Source organism: Lathyrus oleraceus, chromosome 5 (genome assembly GCF_024323335.1).
Source record: "Lathyrus oleraceus cultivar Zhongwan6 chromosome 5, CAAS_Psat_ZW6_1.0, whole genome shotgun sequence".
NCBI classification, from domain to species: Eukaryota; Viridiplantae; Streptophyta; class Magnoliopsida; order Fabales; family Fabaceae; genus Lathyrus; species Lathyrus oleraceus.
Genome location: NC_066583.1, coordinates 554,856,296 through 554,875,072, shown reverse-complemented (window position 1 = coordinate 554,875,072; position 18,777 = coordinate 554,856,296). Strand labels below are relative to the sequence as shown.

At 31.9% G+C, this 18,777-nt stretch overlaps 1 long non-coding RNA gene and 1 other non-coding gene across 2 annotated transcripts; one reads left to right on the top strand and one right to left on the bottom strand.

Annotated features, from left to right (window-relative positions):
* Positions 1-6,024: 6,024 nt before the first annotated feature.
* On the bottom strand, positions 6,025-6,599 carry LOC127086346 (uncharacterized). The gene is made up of 2 exons (XR_007789458.1): positions 6,450-6,599; positions 6,025-6,358 (listed from the first exon to the last, which is right to left on the bottom strand). It is a non-coding gene; the product is annotated as an uncharacterized LOC127086346 (long non-coding RNA).
* Positions 6,600-18,669: 12,070 nt separating this feature from the next.
* On the top strand, positions 18,670-18,777 carry LOC127089624 (small nucleolar RNA R71). Its single transcript, XR_007791195.1, has one exon. It is a non-coding gene; the product is annotated as a small nucleolar RNA R71 (small nucleolar RNA).

Below are 18,777 nucleotides of genomic sequence, written 5' to 3'. Positions count from 1 at the left end.
AGATTCAAGAACTTCTCCCAGCTTAGCTACAATTTTGACACCCAATTGTTTAGATTTAATTTTAGCAGGAATGACCCAAATCTGAACCCATGTTGGGATCCGGTTGAAAGGAGTTTGGCTCAGGTTGGAATCAGAATTCCAAGGGTGGACCACTAGCCAAATGTTACGAAATAATGAGGGATTGCCTTTGAGAATCCACTTAACATTTATAGGGCTATCCATTGTGATTATGAATATTTCAACTTCGAGCCTCAAATTGATTATGAATAATTAGTGATATTGTTAATGTTTCTTTTTCCTGCAGGTTGAAACTTTGATTGATACAGACATCCCCTAACTCATAACTTTGGGGAATCAAAATCGGAGAAGAAGAATGATTGGTGACAACTAGTGACAACTAGTGACAACTAGTGACAACCTCATGTTTTCTTTCATTAGTCCAGAACCAGCGAGTGAAAAACGCTGACCTTGAGGTTAGACAAAAAGCAATCACACAAGGCCGCTCCAAAAACATGGTAGCAACCCTGAACTAAGAGAACATAATAGATATGAGAGAAAGATATAGAGAGGAGGACATCATCTAACAAAGGACGCAATCCTTGCAAACATACCAAAAGGGAGAAAAGAATTGAGACACACCACAAATATATTTTACTTATAATTCATTAACCAAGATACTACTTCATTAACCAATAAATTACATAACATTAATCAAGTTCTGACATTAAAACATGAAATGTAATAATCAGTCTTTACACACTATTTACCAATCCTATTTAATATATTTCATATATTAATATATGAAATATATCAAATAAGATTGGTTAACAAAAAAACGTTGTTAAATGTCTTTTAATAAATATCAAAAAAAATTATTATCACGGTTAATCGTAAGACCGTTGTAAAATGGATGTTACGAAATGTCTATTTTATAAAGTGTAAAATTAATTATTATATTTGATATTTTAATGTCAGGATTTGGTTAATGTTATGTATTTTATTAGTTAATGAAAGTAGTAAACTTTGTTAATGAATTATAAGTAAAATATATGGTTAATAACATATATTTTTATGGTTAAGGAAATAATAAAATTGATTAATGATAAACTTTATATTTGTATTATACAAATAATTTAAAAAATATATATTTTTTATAAATATTAATTTTTTATTTATAAAAGAAAATTATTCATTGTATAAACAGAAACACGGTGAACATTGTTGTGCAAGTGTTAGATATAGGGAATTGTTATATTTGGTATCTAGAATTTGTTAGATGCAACTAGAATTCAATAGAAAACAACTAACAGTAATAGGAATGACTTATTTATTCCTTGTGAAATGCAGTAAAATAAATACGGGACAAAATGAACGGGCAGTAACAAACTACAACTCACTTCTAGCTAGAAATAAGGAAACAAACTTGACTAAATCAATTCAACAAACTATCCTAAAAACTAGGACTCTTATTTGACTAAATACTTATCATTCCCTCCCTTGAACTAGACTGCATTTGCAACTAGTTAACATGTGGTAGTTCACACACTCCAGGCCTCAATCTTAGCTCCCGAAATAGCTCTAATTTGAGCGGTTTGGTGAAAATGTCGGCTATTTGCTATCTTGTACCACAAAACTAAAGTTGCACAACTCAATCATTCACTAGCTCTCGTAAGAAATGGTAGCGCACATTAATGTGTTTGCTCCTGCCGTGCATCACCGGATTCCTCGCCAACTTAATTGTTGAGCTATTATCACAAAAGATAACAATACTCTCATTGCCCATGTAGCCAATCTTCTTTAGCACCCTTTGCATCCATATTGCTTGACAAATACTTCCTGCAGCTGTAATAAATTCAGCTTCGGTTGTGCTTAGTGTTACGATCGGTTGCTTTCGAGAAGACTAAGTCACAACTGCTCCACTTAGCATAAAAACATAGCATGAAGTGTTTCTTCTATCTTCCACTGATCCGGCATAATCGTTGTCAGTAAAACCAATCAACTCATGACTTCCTCCCCTTCTATAAAGAATGCCAAACATTGTTGTACCTTGCAAGTAACGTAGAATTATCTTGGCTGCTGAATGATGAAGTTTTGTAGGCCTTGACATATACTTGCTTAATAAGCTTAATGCATACATTATATCTGGTCTGGTAGCGGTCAAGTACATCATGCTTCCAATGAACTGCTTGAAGAATGAACCATCCATCTCAATACCATTTTCATCTTTGGAGATTTTGAATCCTGGAACCATTGGATTTTCAACGGAATTGCTATGCTCCATTCCAAAACGTTTCAACACTTCCATCACATACTTCGCCCGACTGATGAATATACCACCATCAAACTGAACTACCTCCATAACAAGAAAATACTTCATCTTACCCAAGTCTGTCATATCAAATTCCTTCATCATGGACTCTTTGAATTCAACCATCATATTATCATCATCTTCGGTATAAATTAAATCATCAACATACAAGCTAATGATTAAATGTTTACCTTGTTTGTTGACTTTCGTAAATAAAGTTTGCTCGCTGTCCTCCTTCCCAAAACCTTCCTTTCTGAAATATGATTCAATCCGGCTGAACCATGCTCGTGGGTCCTGCTTGAGTCTGTACAAAGCTTTGTTGAGCTTGTACACCTTATGTTCCTCATTCTTTATTTCATAACCTCTTGGTTTCTCCACGTACACGTTCTTAGTTAACTTCCCGTGAAGGAAAGATGATTTCACGTCCAGTTGAAACACACACCATCTTATTTGTGCTGCAAGTGCTAAAATCATTTGAACCGTGTCCATGTGAGCTACAGGAGCATATACTTCTTCATAATCAACTCCGTATTCCTGAGCATACCCTTTTGCTACCAAGCGAGCCTTGTGTTTATCCACTTCTTCAAGCTAATTCAATTTTTCTTTATGCACACATTTGACTCATATTCTTTTAGCTCCTTTAGGCAGCTCAATAAGATCCCATGTTTCATTCTTCCCAATTGATCTCATTTCGGCATCCATGGTTGTTCTCTATTTATCCTCCTTTACTGCTTCGTCAAACGAAATTGGATCAGAATGAACGACACTAGCAAACAAGGCTAAATGAGTTTGTACATCTTTCTCTTCATCTGAAAGACCATCACCAGAGATAAAATCATTCAAATATGATGGTGTTCTTCTAACTCGGGGTGTCATCGGAGGAGCCGCTTCATCATCTTCATTTTCATCACTGGATTCGTCCCTCGCCGGAGAAGCTGCATTTTCTTCTTCACTACCATCGTCAGAATCCTCCACCTCTTCATCGTTGCCATCCTCCCGGCGTAGACAATTGAGTTAAGCTCTCTTCACTCGAGCATTACCTTGACACTTCATCTTCATGGAATCCCAGAGTCGTTTGGATGTATCCTTCTGCGTAATCGTCTTCAGAATTGACTTGTCAAGTGACTCAAACAAGTAATTCTTAGCTTTCAAATCCTCCAGCTTCATCTCCTCTAGGTTTTGTTTTTGCATTGGCGTCATCCCATCCATACTCGTAAGACGGTTGTAGCCCGATTCAACAACAATCCAGTACTCCTTGGATCGAAGAAGATTCTCCATGACCATGCTCTAATGATCATAGTCACCGTCAAACTTTGGAATGGACGCTGAAACAAAGTTTTCTTCTGAACCCATCTCTCTCAAGTCACGTTCTGATACCAGATTGTTAGACGCAACTAGAATTCAATAGAAAACAACTAACAGTACTGAGAATGACTTATTTATTCCTTATGAAATGCAATAAAATAAATAGGGAACAAAATGAAGGTGCAGTAACAAACTACAACCCACTTCTAACTACAAATAAAGAAACAAATTTGACTAAATCAATTCAACAAATTATCCTAAAAACTAGGACTCTTATTTGACTAAAAACTTATCAGAATTATATATCTTGATAAGCTCCACTAGTATACTCCCCGCCCCCACGTTATTGACTCTTCTCCATGATGAGAATACAAAATTGATTATGGTTTCTTTTATCTTCAAAAACTTCATTGTCATATTTATTGTGATGTCTCTTACTAGTCAAGTCCTTTGGAGCTATATATAAGTGTCTTACAAGCATCACATATATCAAACACACACAACATATTAAGTGAAGTGAATCATATATATTAAATCTATATTCATCATCACTACTTAAGTTATGGAGAAGAAATCACTAGCTGCCTTGTCCTTCCTCCTCCTCGTTCTCTTTGTTGCACGTAATTAATTCATCATTTTTAGTATATTAATTAATTATTATATAATGCATTTCTTATACATTTATCATTTTATCTTTCAAACAGAATCGACAAATTAATAAATATCTATACATAATTATAATCTACTATTGTTTTTAATTGTGCTTATGGATGCAGAAGAAATTGTGGTGACAGAGGCAAACACTTGTGAGCATTTGGCAGATACATACAGGGGAGTATGCTTCACGAATGCTAGCTGTGATGATCACTGCAAGAACAAAGCGCACTTAATCAGTGGCACGTGCCATGACTGGAAATGTTTCTGCACTCAAAACTGTTAAAGACGTTATAAGTATAATAATATAAATAAATAAAATGCATGCAGTTATAGCAACTACCGCTGTATCTGTGTATGTATTTGAATAAGTTATGTGTGTACTCATCGTGTATAACCTACTAGTTATGCACTTTTATCTTATGGAATAAAACTTTAATCAATAATTGCCTTGGCCCATTTTCTTTTTCATTTATGGTATTTGTGCAAAAACTGGAAAATATTGCATTTATATCTTTATTGCTGAGAGAGTAACGACAAAATAATAATTTGGGTACATTCTTGTCGTAATTCTGATAGCATTAAATAGTAACTCGTATAAAATAGTAACTCGTATAAAATAACAATTCAATCAATTATCTGTTCCATTTTTTTTCTAATGCAATCGATTGTCTGTTTCATGCAATAGATTGTCATTTTGAAAAATTCCATATTTTTTAACGGTTCAATCAATTGTAAGGAATGTGCAATTGATTGTCACGGAAGAAACTTTAAATTTTTTTTGAAATATTGCAATTCCTTTTCATGACACTTTTTGATGAATAAATTTTTTTAAGCATTGCAAATTATTTCTAATTATTTTTAAATATTTTCATGATTTTCATAGAGTTTATTTGTGACTATAAAATGCATAATTTTTTATATTGGATGGCATCTTCTTTATGAATATTTTTACTGTTTTTCAAGTGTGTATAACATTTTAACGTATAATTTTTATTTTAATGTGAAGAAGTTTAGAGAAATACTTAAATTCTTAATGAGAGAATGATATTTTACTATGGTTATTTATATCCCGAACCTTTAGAGGGTGTTTAGATAAAATATTTTAATGAGAGAATGCAATGTTATTGGGAAATTTAAGATGATTTGGACAAAATTCATTGTTTGAATAAAAAAACAAAGAATTGTTAAAATGATAGACATCTAAAGTCAAAGAATTTGAAATTCCTCTCATACATCATAGAATGTGAATATTAATTTACCTATTATTATTATTATTTCAAATTTTGTAAGTTGGTCCTCATAGTTTTCAAAATTTAAGAATTTTGAAATGACATCTAAATTTTTTAAAATTTGCAAATTCATCCTTAATAATTTTAAAATTTTAGAAATTAATCCCTTTAAATTTTTTAATATTGCAAATTAGTCCTTATTTTTCAAATTTTTAATTTACTCAAAAAGTTTAAAATTTATAAAAATGACCTCAAAAACTTAATAATGAATAATTTAATACTCTATCCAAATAAAAAACTTTAAAATTAAATAAATTAAAATTTAATCGTTTAAATTGATTAAAAATTTTATATTCTCTAAAAAAATTCAATTACCTCATTAAATTAATATATAAAATTCTCTTATGTATATTGGAAAACATTGAGTATTGTCATTTATTATATCTGAAATTGCCGGTAGTTGTTGTTAGGTAGTAAATGAGGTAAAGAAACAAAATATATAATCCAAGAAAATAAGTAGTGAAATGTTGGAAAGGAAATTATTGATTACTTTTTATTCCATATGATATGATAAAAGTGCATAACAAAGACGTTATACACGATATTGAGTACACACATACAATTCAGAAACAAGACTTGTTTATTTATTTATATTATAGTATTCTATAATGGTGTTGTTGGTGTTGGAGAAAAGGGATTTAACAGTTTTTAGTGCACCAACAGCGAAAGTCATCCCTGCATCTGCCGCTAATTGCGCCCTCTTGTGTTCTACAGTGACGGTCACATCCACCGAAGCATACTCCCTTATATGAACCAGCCAAATTCTCACATGTGTTTGCTTCACTCACCACTATTTCTTCTGCATCATCCAAATACAATTTAGATTACATAAATATAAGAAATGCATTATATAATAATTAATTAATATACAAGAATGATGAGTTAATTACGTGCAACAAAGAGAACGAGGAGGAGGAAGGACAAGCAAGCTAGTGATTTCTTCTCCATGGCTTCTTAAGTAGTGATGAATATCAAAACTTAATATGACTCACTTCACTTAATGTGTTATGTGTGTTTGTGTGATATATGTGATGATTGTAAAACACTTATATATATAGCCCCAAAGGGCTTGACTAGTAAGAGACATCACAATATATATCACAGTGAGGTTTTTGAAGATAGAAGAGACATCACAATAATCAAGTTTGTATTCTCATCATGGAGAAAAGTCTATAATGTGGGGCGTATACTATTAGATACATTATTTGATACCTATAAGAAAAAAAACACAATAACAAATACCATAATTTATTCTAAAATTTCAAAATTCAAGAAAAAACTAAAAATATGTTTGGATGAAATATTTTAAGGGAATTTAAAATGACTTGATCAAAATAATTTATTTGGATGAGAATTGTTAAAATAATATAAATTTATAAAATATTATATTTAAATAAATTTAAATGAATTTCAAATAACACAAAAAATTTAAAATTTAAAATTGATCATTCACTCTATATAATGCAAATTTTAAAATTATTATTATTAATATTTCAAAATTTGAAAGATGGTCTTCATATTTTATGAAAAATTTTAAATTTTAAATTTTAAATTCAAAATTTGAAAGATGGTCTTCAACAAACTGCAAATAAGTCTGTAAAAAATTTTAAATTTTACAAATTGAGCTTTAAATTTTTTTTAAATTGCAAATTGGTCTCAATTTCTCATATTTTGAAAATTTGACCCAAAATATTTAAAAGTTATGAAAGTGACCTAAAAAATAGAACAATGAATCGTTTTAATACTTCATCCAAACAAAAGAATTTAAAAATGAATGGATCTCAATTACCTCATCCAAACAAACTCTAAAGTCATTGTCAAATCACAGTAAAAGAATAATATTACGTAAAAATTATTACAATATATAGACTATTCTCAACCACTCAAAAGCTTCAATATACTCACACTCTCCAAATCTATTATTTAACTACCACTTACAATACTCTAACACAAGAGTATAGAAAAAATATATAAAATATGAAATACAAGTTTAAAGTGTTTTAGGTTAGTGCATTTATAAAAAAAAATAGGAATCTATTATATAGCTTTAGAATCCCTCTTCTTTTACAAAATCAAGCAATATGGCCAACCTGTATATTTTCAACCAACACCAACAATGATATTGATTGAATAATAGATCAGCTTCCATTATTTTCACTGACAATTATAGTTCAAAAACAACTATCATACTTCACTATAAAGAGTATAATCACTTAAAATTACATCGCTACAAGAATTTTCATATTATCTTCACTAGAAATGATAGTTCAAAAACTATCATACTCCACCGGATGAAGAGTATACTTCACTTAAAAAGAAATCACTCCTAGAATTTTCATATGTTGAAAACCAGATTGAAAATTTATGGTACGATTTCAATGTTGACAGAAAGTTCTTCAACCACCAATATAATTCACAACACACTTTACATCAATGCTCATGTGTTAATATGTCAGCAATAGCTTATCATTTTTCATGACGACGAAAAATGTCATGATTACACATTTCTCAATTTTTAGAAAAGATCAACATCTCCTTTAATAAGGGAGACATTTCTAGCATTTGACTTAAAGCTTTTTTTTAACACTGCTCCATCAAGACACTTATAGATTACATGCTCAATCTTTTCACATTTCCAAAATCTCACATTCATTTCAATATTTTTTTTCACATAATATTTTCCTCTAACAACCAACACCAAGTTTGATGAAGAATTATCCTCACTTTTCAATCTTCTTTCTTCAGAAATAACTTTAGTAGAAACTTCTTCAAAACTCAAAAGTTCCTTCCTATATATCAAAATAAAGTTAATATGCTCGTAGGAAGATGAAATAGACCATATGAATCTCGAAATTTTATCTTCATCATAAATCTTGACTCTAATAGTTTTTAATTCATCAAAAAAAACATTTAGAACACTTAAATGATTAGATACTTTCATATTTTCATCCGTACGCAAACTATGAAATTGCTCCTTCAACAACAACTGTTATGAAATACATTTTCGTTGATATATCCCTTCAAATTTCTTCCAAATTTCTTTATAGGTGACGACATACCAAGAACATTCGTAAGAATATTACCTACCAAAGACATGTAAATTATACTCAAAGCTCTCAAATATAGATTATTCGCAAGAATGTTACAAGGGTGAACATATTCGATTGAAGAATGAAGATCATGAATGGTGCTAACAAAAAAGTGATTTGCACTTGAGGTAACGAGTAACAAGGTTGATGAATCTGCTCTTCTCGTTTTTGCTGCATGTGACACATTCAAAATATATCAAAATATTAACAGTAAGAAATTCCGATTCACGATGAAGAGTGAGGACCTTATTTGGGACAATGCAACGGTGACATATTGAAGGTTGGAAAGTTTATTTGCATTGGCGAAGCTAAAGAAAGTGGTGGCCATTGACGGAAGGTTCTAGAATTTATGGAGATTAGCGCGAGTGTGGGGGTTCTAGGCTTTTCTGTAACTTTGGTTTTTGATTGAAGTTAACCAAAATAGCAAAATAAAGTTGTTGTGTTAAAATCATCTTAAAAGATAAATTAATAAATTATATATAAATTCCTTGCCTCAATATGAGGTGCAACGTGGGTTCGATACCCACCTCTTAAAATTTACGCAGATTTTTTTTTATATCTTTTATTTATTTTATTTTTCAAAAATTTTATACCTTTATTTATATTGTTTTTCAAAATTTGGTTACCTTTTATTTTATTTTTCAAAAATTTTATACCTTTTATTTATTTTATTTTATTTGAATGAAATAATTAAATAAATACAGTATTTTAAAATAAAGATATTAACTTGGAGAAGTAATTATTTTTTTAATCCATATTGAATTCTAGAACGGCAAGAAAAACTGTCTCCAACGACGTGATATAGTGAAGTGAAAATCACGTGACAAAAAAAGGGAGTTGCGACGTGAATATCACGTGGTTACGTTTTTTTATTATTAAAAAATTGAGACGGTTGTATACACATAAGAAAGACATGAAAAAATTTTAAACAAAATGTTGTGACGTGTTAATCACGTCGCAAATTTAAATATAAAATAAAAAAATTAAAAGAAGTCAGACGTGTATAGATTAACACATGGAAAAGATAAAAAATAATTTTAAACAAAATGTTGCGACGTGGTAATCTTGTCGCATATTTAAAAGTAAAATAAATTAAGTGAAAGAAGTCAGGTGTGCACAGTTAGCAGGTGGGGGAAGATTTAAAATTTTCAAAATTTTAGCTGTGACATAAAAATCACGTTGCAATTTAAAATTAAAAAACTAAAAAAAATAAAGGAGGGACGTTGGCTTGATGGGGTCGTTTGACTGACATCTTTATTTGACCCTTGGGGAGTTGCGACGTGAATTTCACTTCGCAAGTTGCGATGTGAATTTCACGTGCCTGAGTTGGCCATATAAATTATATTTTCTCTCTCACATCCAGATTCAAGAGTCAGTAGTGCATCTCTTCTTCCATCAATTTCTTCCTCTTATTCATTCATCTCAATTCATTTCATATACATATTTCATCTTCAAAAAATTTCCCCCAATATTATCTTTCTTAAAAGGTATTTATAGATAATTTAATTTTTCGTTTCTTATTTGTTAAATGTTGTGTTGATTTTTTAATTGTATAACTAATATTGTTAATTTTGTTTCTTCAAGATTCAATAAGATATATCATGATTCAAGCATCAAGGTTCAAGATTCAAGTTTGTGTTTATCTTTATTAAGGTATTTCAAAAAAAAAATTTTTTTTTTCAGATTTAAATATATATTTGGTTGTTGGTTGTAATTGTAAATTTATTATGTAGGTTTTTTTTTAAACACTGAATATTATTATAATAGATATATAGTTATCAATATATTTAAACAGAATTTTTTTATAAAAAAAAAGAATTTAAGTTTTTCATAATATATTGTTCTATTTATATTTTATATTTTTAAAAACATAAATTATTAATATATTTTATTTTTCAGAATATTATTTTTCATAATATGTTAATTTCGTAATATATTATATTTTAAATAATAACATAATCTATGTTTATAATATATTGTTTTTTGTAATATATTATTTTTATATTATATTTTTCATTTTAAATAAAAAAGTATATATTTGATTTGATTTTTATTTTTATGGTAGATAATCAAAAACATAATATATTATATAAACAAAATATTAAAACTAGAATTTTAATTTTTAATTTATGTAAGATATTAATTATTCTTTTTAGTATATTATAAAATTATTAATAAATTTATTATTATTATTTTATATTTAGAAAAAAACAAATAATTATTTATTTTGTATTTATTTATTTAAAGATATTTATTATTAATTTTAGTATATTAAAACGTAAAACAATAATTATAATTTTTTATTTTATAAAAAAACCAAAGTTATGAAGTGATGTTCACTTCACAACTTTGCCACTTGATAATCACTTCACAACTTTGTCACGTGATAATCACGTCGCAAATCATTCTCCTCTTATCTGTTATCCTTGCTACTCTAAATTACATCAGATAAAGCTGAAAAACATGTTGTGAAGTGATTTTCACATGGCAAAGTTGCAGCGTGATTTTCACGTGGCGACATAGTTGCCACCCATGCTCCTATCGCGTGAAAGTTCACATCCCAAAAACGTGTTGTGGAATGATTTTTCACATTGTGACGTGAATATCATCACTTTTTTAAAATAATCACTTATTTCAATTTAAATACTTAAATAACCTATTTTTTGAATTAATTACCGAAATAACCACCTTTCATTACTTATGCGTTAGTTGAATTGGTGCATCTAATTGTCATTCAAAGGAGACGCACAACCCATTGACGCATGCATGCAGTCAAGCATGTGAAGGTGTCATATGGAATGGCGTATGCATGTGAAGGAGCCACATGCATTGGGGCATGCATGTAGGCGCATGTGAGTATGTGCCACATGCATTGGAGCATGCATGTGCCATGTGTGTGTGCATCTAAGGCAATGACGCATGCATGTCTGTGCTGATCTATTAATACAAAGCGTATCTCCCATATTTTTTCACGCAACTTCTTACCCTCCTTCCATTTTCCTTCAATCTCCTTCAATTTTCTTTTCTTTAAAATGTCTGAATATTCATATATTCACAAGAGAAATATCGATTTAATCTTTTTAGCAGTGCAACCTCCAATAAAGATCCGACTTTGGAATATAGATACGTTCGAACGTCTTAATAGGACCTTGAACCGTTAGTTAGATGGAGAAATTGAATAGGGTGAAAGGATCAGAAGAATTCAATGATTTGATACCACGTTTCAACCAAAATGGAGAAGTTGGTGTATGGGTGAATATTAAGACTGACAAAGACGTTTACAGGATGATGTATACTAATTACAAAATTGTTTTGATGGTTGTAATTGCATAGTTATGTTGTTGTAATCGCATAGTTATGTTGTGTATGTGTTGTATTTGTTAGTGATGCTATTCTATTTGTTGTAGTTTGTTGTGTTGTTATTTAAGTGTTGTTTATGTGTTATGTTTGTTTGTGATGGTATTTCCTTACAAAGTTATCATATGAAATTAATGTTGTTTTTAATATAAAGTAAAAGAGTTATAATTTAAATTATCTTGTTGTGCTTGTTCCAACACTAGGATAGCTAGTACGATTATGACTGGGCTGGCGACATGAACTACATAATCTAACCATTTTGTTCGTCGTATCCATTTCGAATACGGGTGTTGTTTGGACGACCCTTTTTCTTTCTTCACATTATTTCATTATGTCATAGAATGTCCCCTAGATATGCAGGCTAGTAATCCTCTTTTGCTACCACTGAAAAGCTAACTTTGTAAATATTGCAGAGGCTTATGAATTTGTAAGCGTAGGATAGTAAGTAGGATGGATCCCATCGAACCTTTGAATATGTCATTATGACATGGGAGCAGGGCATACGAAAGGCTTGGAACTTTCTGCAGTCACACCAACCTCTATCTAGTTAGTGGACAATGTCTCATCGGCATGCCTTGATTGTGATCCATGGACTCAACAACATTATGCTAACCTTTAGTACGGTCAAACACCATGACCACATGTGTGTTAGCTTTGGCAGCTTCCTCTCTAATCAATTTCATTAAAGGATCACTGAGCAACTGCTCAGATTGTAACACTGAACTCCATTTGGAACGTCTGGTCTCAAATAACACCACTAGCCTGAAATAGGTTGCTTGCACTAAAGCGGATATATGTAGGTTTCAGATGCCTTTAAAGACATAGTTTATTGATTCCACAACATTGACAGTTGTCTTATTCTCTAGTCCACTTCTCTAATGGAATATTATTGATCCACCTTATTGCATATGCGTTTGACAATCCGATGTCTTCGGAGTAGTGTTTTAAAGAAGGGTATGTTAATGCATACCCTGTATTGACAACCTTCTTCCGTAATCTTTTGTCTTTGATCTCCCGCATGAAATTTTGAGTGATATGTCTAATGCAGTAGACATGCATCGACGGAGGATCCTGCCGGCCATTATCAATATTTTTGTAGGCACTCATTATTGAAGGGTGTCGGTCTGAGATAAAACATAAGTTAGGCTGAGGAGCAACGTGCAATCGAATATTTTTTAGGAAAAAACTCTACCCCTCAGCAGTCTCCCCTTCAACTAGGGCAAAGGCGATTGGAAAAATGTTGATGTTTCCATATTGTGCCACTGCCATCAGTAGCGTTCCTTTATATTTCCCATACTACCGTGTACCATCAATTTGTATAATAGGTTTATAGAAAGCAAAACCTTTGATGCATGGTTGATACGCCTAGAAGAGTCGGTGCAATATTCCATTACCAATAGCACAATCCCCGTCTAGGGTATATGCCAATAATGTTTCCAAATTGACAATAGTCCTTGGAGCATAATGTCTAAGAGCCACCAAGTATTTTGGAATTTGTTTGTAAGACTCCTCCCAATTTCCAAACATCTTTTTAACTTCCTTAGTCTTAGATATCCAAGCCTTCATGTATGATGGAGTATAGTTGTATTGTGTTACAATATGCGAGATTACTGTACTCATCTTTAACGACGGATTATCGCTAATGACAGACAAAGTTTCATCGCATATTAACTGATAACTGAGTTTGTGATGGTCTTGCATTGGGCTTGTGATTAAGCATGTGTGAACTGGACCCATAGAACCAATCTCCCAAGAATCACTCCTCTTCCAGTAAGATGCTGACAACCGGAACAGGGGGAGGTGATTTCGACAATAAATCTTATACCTCGTTGCATTAGTTCGATCAACCCTATAATCAACTTATAATTCCATGTGATACTTTATAATGGCTCTGACACAATCTTCTTTTGTGGGAAATTTGTCTCCTTCTTTAAATGATCCTTGAATTTGCACATAAGGATTGTAAAATATCTTTGACGAAGGTTCATCTGCACCCAAATTCAAGCTTGTCATGTATTGAGGTGGACAATATACATAACTAGATGGTAATGACTCTTCTTCTTCATCATCATTCACCATTGAATCAACCAATAACTCATATTTTTTTCTTCCTCGTCAACAACATTGACTTCAGCTTGTTCATCGTCATAATTTTCATAAAACGCTTGTGACAGATCAATGAACTGATACACTTGATTTTGTTGTGTTAATATATATAACTCTATATCATTGTACTCAGATTGTTCATGACTGGGGTTCAACTGCTTTTTCCCATCTATATAGTTCGTTATGTAAAAATTCCAAAAAAAAAAATACTTGTAGTTTTATTCTTGCACCTATTTTCTATAAGCATGGGGTTGGTCAAGACTGTCGTCCCTCACCCCGGTTAACGAGAATCCATTCACACTCCCCTATGCAACAAAGTAAGTTTAAATTCTTACCATCTAATTTATTAGACTTTATACTACAACTAATTGTAACTAATATATTTCCAATCTTTTTGATCTAGGTGGTCAGTTAAAGTGATAAACTACAACAAGTGTCACAAACACGTTGTAGTAGTCTATCGCAATCTTTTAGACCACATTGGATCAGACGATGTAATACTACTACACAACTCTACATTTGATTTAAACAAAATTATCCAATTACATATCTTCTAATTATATCATATTCTTGTACAGTTTATCTAGAGGTCATATCTAGGTTTGATCATCAGGTTAACCATGATGATGTTGCAGTTTGGACAACAAAAACGCCAATTATTCGGTTCACTACTGTTAGAAACCACTTTCATCTTGAATGTGGATGTTAGAAACCTCATTGTTTCTAATATTCCATTCATCTCGTTGCTAATGGTCAATCATATATTCAACATGGAGACATAGGAATATCATAATACTCTTACATAACTTTGTGTACATACACTTGTCATCAGAATTAGGTGAAGAAATATTTTAGATGATCATGTATGACGACGCAAGAAGGTTTTAGATGAAGTGAGATATATGATTCTGAGCAATTTAAAGTAGTATAGTATGAATTGTAATGAGTACCTTAGTTATGTTCACTTCTCCCAAAACATCACTTGAATTTCTATGCTAAACCTTCTTGACCAACTTCTCTCAAATCTTTTCTTCTTTGATAATATTTGTCTTCATCAAAACTGAACTTGATATAAGTTGTATTCTTCACAATCTCCGCTTTTTGATGATGACAAAATATTTGAATTTGTGTTTTGGTAATGATTGAAAAGACTCCACAAAAGTTGCATGTACTTCCTTTAATTTGTGAATCCTTACACTGACAAAGTAAAACTGAAAGCATATATACTTTTGATTTCTCCATGTAAAATCTTCTCATCGAGACCTGTATGATGTTTTGACATCCATTTGGTGAACTTCAAGAAAGCTAATTCAAACGAAACTCTAATTTTTTATGTGCTTGCGTCTAGTGTATACGTATCAAAATAATCAACACCTTCTTTTTGTCTAAAACCTTTGACTAGTTAGTCATCTATTCATTGTATGTTTTTAGTGTACCATCACTATGATACTTCCTTCTAAACACCCACTTGTATCCAATGGATCTTGATCTCTTAGGTGGATCGACAAGTTCCCTAGTATAGTTTGACATTATTGAATCCATTTTGTCTTGGATAAAATCATGCCAAAAGGATGAGTCCTTTGAAGTTAATACTTCCTTGTAAATCCTAGGACCATCTCCACTTGAAGAATAATGGAATTTTACGAACAAAAATCTCACTATTTCTATTTGATATAAAAAATAAGCCAAGAAACGATTTTTTCGGTCCTAGATCCTTAACATTTCATAATCTCTTGTTTATTCTAAGTTCGTGTTGTTTTTCAACAGGGTTGCGCTCGCTACCCCACTAATAATGATTTTGGGCCATGTTTTCAATAAGTTGGTAGGCGTCATACAAGGGTTTGTCCATCAAAGCCCCTCATTCCGCAACATCAACTATCATCCTCGTGTAATAGAGGAAACCATTATAGAAAGCATGGATAATTAGCCACTGCCCTAGGCCATGACGCAGACGAAGTGTCATCATATCTTTGTACCTTTCCCAGACTTCAAAGAGGGATTCTCCTTCAGGTTGTCTAAAACAATTGATTTGGTTTCTTAAAACTTCCATTTTAGACGATTGGAAATATCAGGCTAAGAAAACCATTTTGAGCTCATTCCATGTAGTAATGGAATTAGTCGAGACGGACTGTAGCCAAGCTATGGCTCTATCCCAGAAGGAAAAGGGGAAAATACATAATGGATTGGCTTCGGGATCGATGTCATTACTCTTTAACGTGTCAACATATTGAAGAAACACAGAAAGATGCATATTGGGGTTCTCCGTAGGGTTTCCGGAGAACTGGTTCTATTGCACGATTTGCAGCATAGAGAGTTTAAGCTCAAAATTATTAGCTTGAATATTCGGGGGAGAAATGCTCAAATGAGGCTCGTTGTGATATGGGATAGCATAGTCCTTAAGAGGACGCTCATTATTTATCGCATACATTAGAGTGTTGTACTGGCCGCAAAGTTGTTCTAATCGCCGCCTAATTCAGATAAAACGCTATATTTCGTTAATTAGTTTCTCTAACTCGTCCACGGATGAGCGGGTACTTGGCATACAACCGAGAAAATGGGAATAAAAGAATAAAAAGAATGCCTTAGCCTATACGACGAAGCAACATGATCATGATATTGACCAATGGTCCCCAACAACGGTCCCAAAAATGTATAGGTTCGCAAGTGCACGGAAATTTCGTATTAATAAAAAGATATCGAACCTACAAAGATCAAATGTCAAATGTATCGTTATCTATCACTACAGTGTAAATCTAAAGCTAATAATAATAACAATTTATGATGCAAAAGAACTAAAATAAGCTAGTTTAGAAAATCAATTAAAGACGTAGACCAGAATGCGGCTCTCATCAACCAACTGTACTCGTAGAGTCATATTAATTTATAATTAAATTAGGATAATATTTTCTCAAAAGAAAATGAATTAATTTAAAGTAACTATTCCCTTTGGCACAGCCAGAACCAAGATTTAGCCTAAAATCTATACTGTCACTTTCGCATGTTCAGCGTGTTAAAGTGCAAAACTTCTATTTTTTAAAATTAATTACTTTTAATTAATTGAGAAATTGTTTACGGTAAAAAAAATAAGTTTAAAGGTATTACAAGATTTTGCTTGTCTAATACCATATTTTAAGCGCATAAACGCCCGCTTTCGCGCATACGTTTATGTTCTTAAAATCCCTTTTTTGAAAATAATTAGTTTTACAATTTAAATAAAATATGCTATCGCAATGTAGTTAATTAAAATATGACTTTTCTCTAAGTCGGATACATGTTATGTTCTTTCGAATCGGAACCGATATCTCTAAATTATGCTTTCGCAATGAATATTTTAACTAAAAATCATTAATTTTATGACTAAAATATGAGCATCGTCGATACGATGGTCCTCACATTCTAGGCTCTAAGAATTTAGTCGAACATATTATTAACAAAGCAAAAACTATATTGAAAATTAAATTTAAAAATGTTAAACATTCTAATTATAATAATAAATTAATAGAGGCACACGCAAATAGTGATGAAACATAGTAGCAAAAGCGAGAAAAACCTGAAATTCAGTGAATATGTAAATAATAAAGAAAAGCTCCAAAAACTGGTATTGAATAATTGTTGAATAAAATTCCTAAAATATGATGCCGGCAGGATTACAACTTGAACGATCCAAATGTAAATATGAAAATTGTAGAATCTAAACTTCCTAATGGACTTGCTCTAAACTTCCACTGCTCCTGATTCCCTAACTCTTGCCACTTCAAACGATATTGACCATCTAGACCATAATTTCCCAGGAAATAACCTTAAACTAGAGTTAAACAATAAAATAAGCTCGCCTTCATTAAATACTCTAATAGTTATGCATTTGCCGTGCCACTTATTTTTCCTTTCCCTATAGATTAAAGCATTCACATACGCATCCAAACACAACTCCTTCAGCTCTTGCAAATCCAATATTCTTTTACTCCCAGTAGCAGTATGGTCCATATTCATGGTTTTGTGGCCTAATAGGTTTTATGCTCAAATTCCACAGGAAGATGGCAAGACTTACCATAAACAAGCTTAAAGGGGGTGGTTCCTATATGAGTCTTAGAGGTTTCCCTATACGCCCAGAGTGCATCTTTTAGTTTTGTAGACCGATCCTTCCTAGAGGTGGAAACCATTTTTTCAAGTATCCTCTTAATCTCTCAATTAGAGATTTCCACCTCTCTGCTGGTTTGCGGATGGTAAGGGGTTGCAACTCTGTGCCTAAATCCATATTTGGTCAACAGGTTATTGTAACATTTCAAGAAGAAGTGTGAGCCGCCATCACTGATAACTAACCTGAGGGTACCAAATCTAGGGAAAATATTTTTTTAAACATCTTAAAAACCACAAGTGCGTCATTTGTAGGAGAGGCAATGACCTCAATCCATTTGTAATAGAGGCAATGGCCTCTATGAGTTGTTAGGCCTCAGGGAATGAATTATCCATCAGAGCTCCTCCAGCTGCAACATCAACTTTCATCCTTATATTATAAAGAAGACCCTTATAAATAGTGGGGATTATAAACCACTTTTCTAAACCATGATGGGGGCAGAGCCCTATCATGTCCTTATGTCTCTTCCATGACTCAAAAAGGGATTCATCGCCAGGTTATCTAAAACAAGTTATCTGGTTTCGTAACATT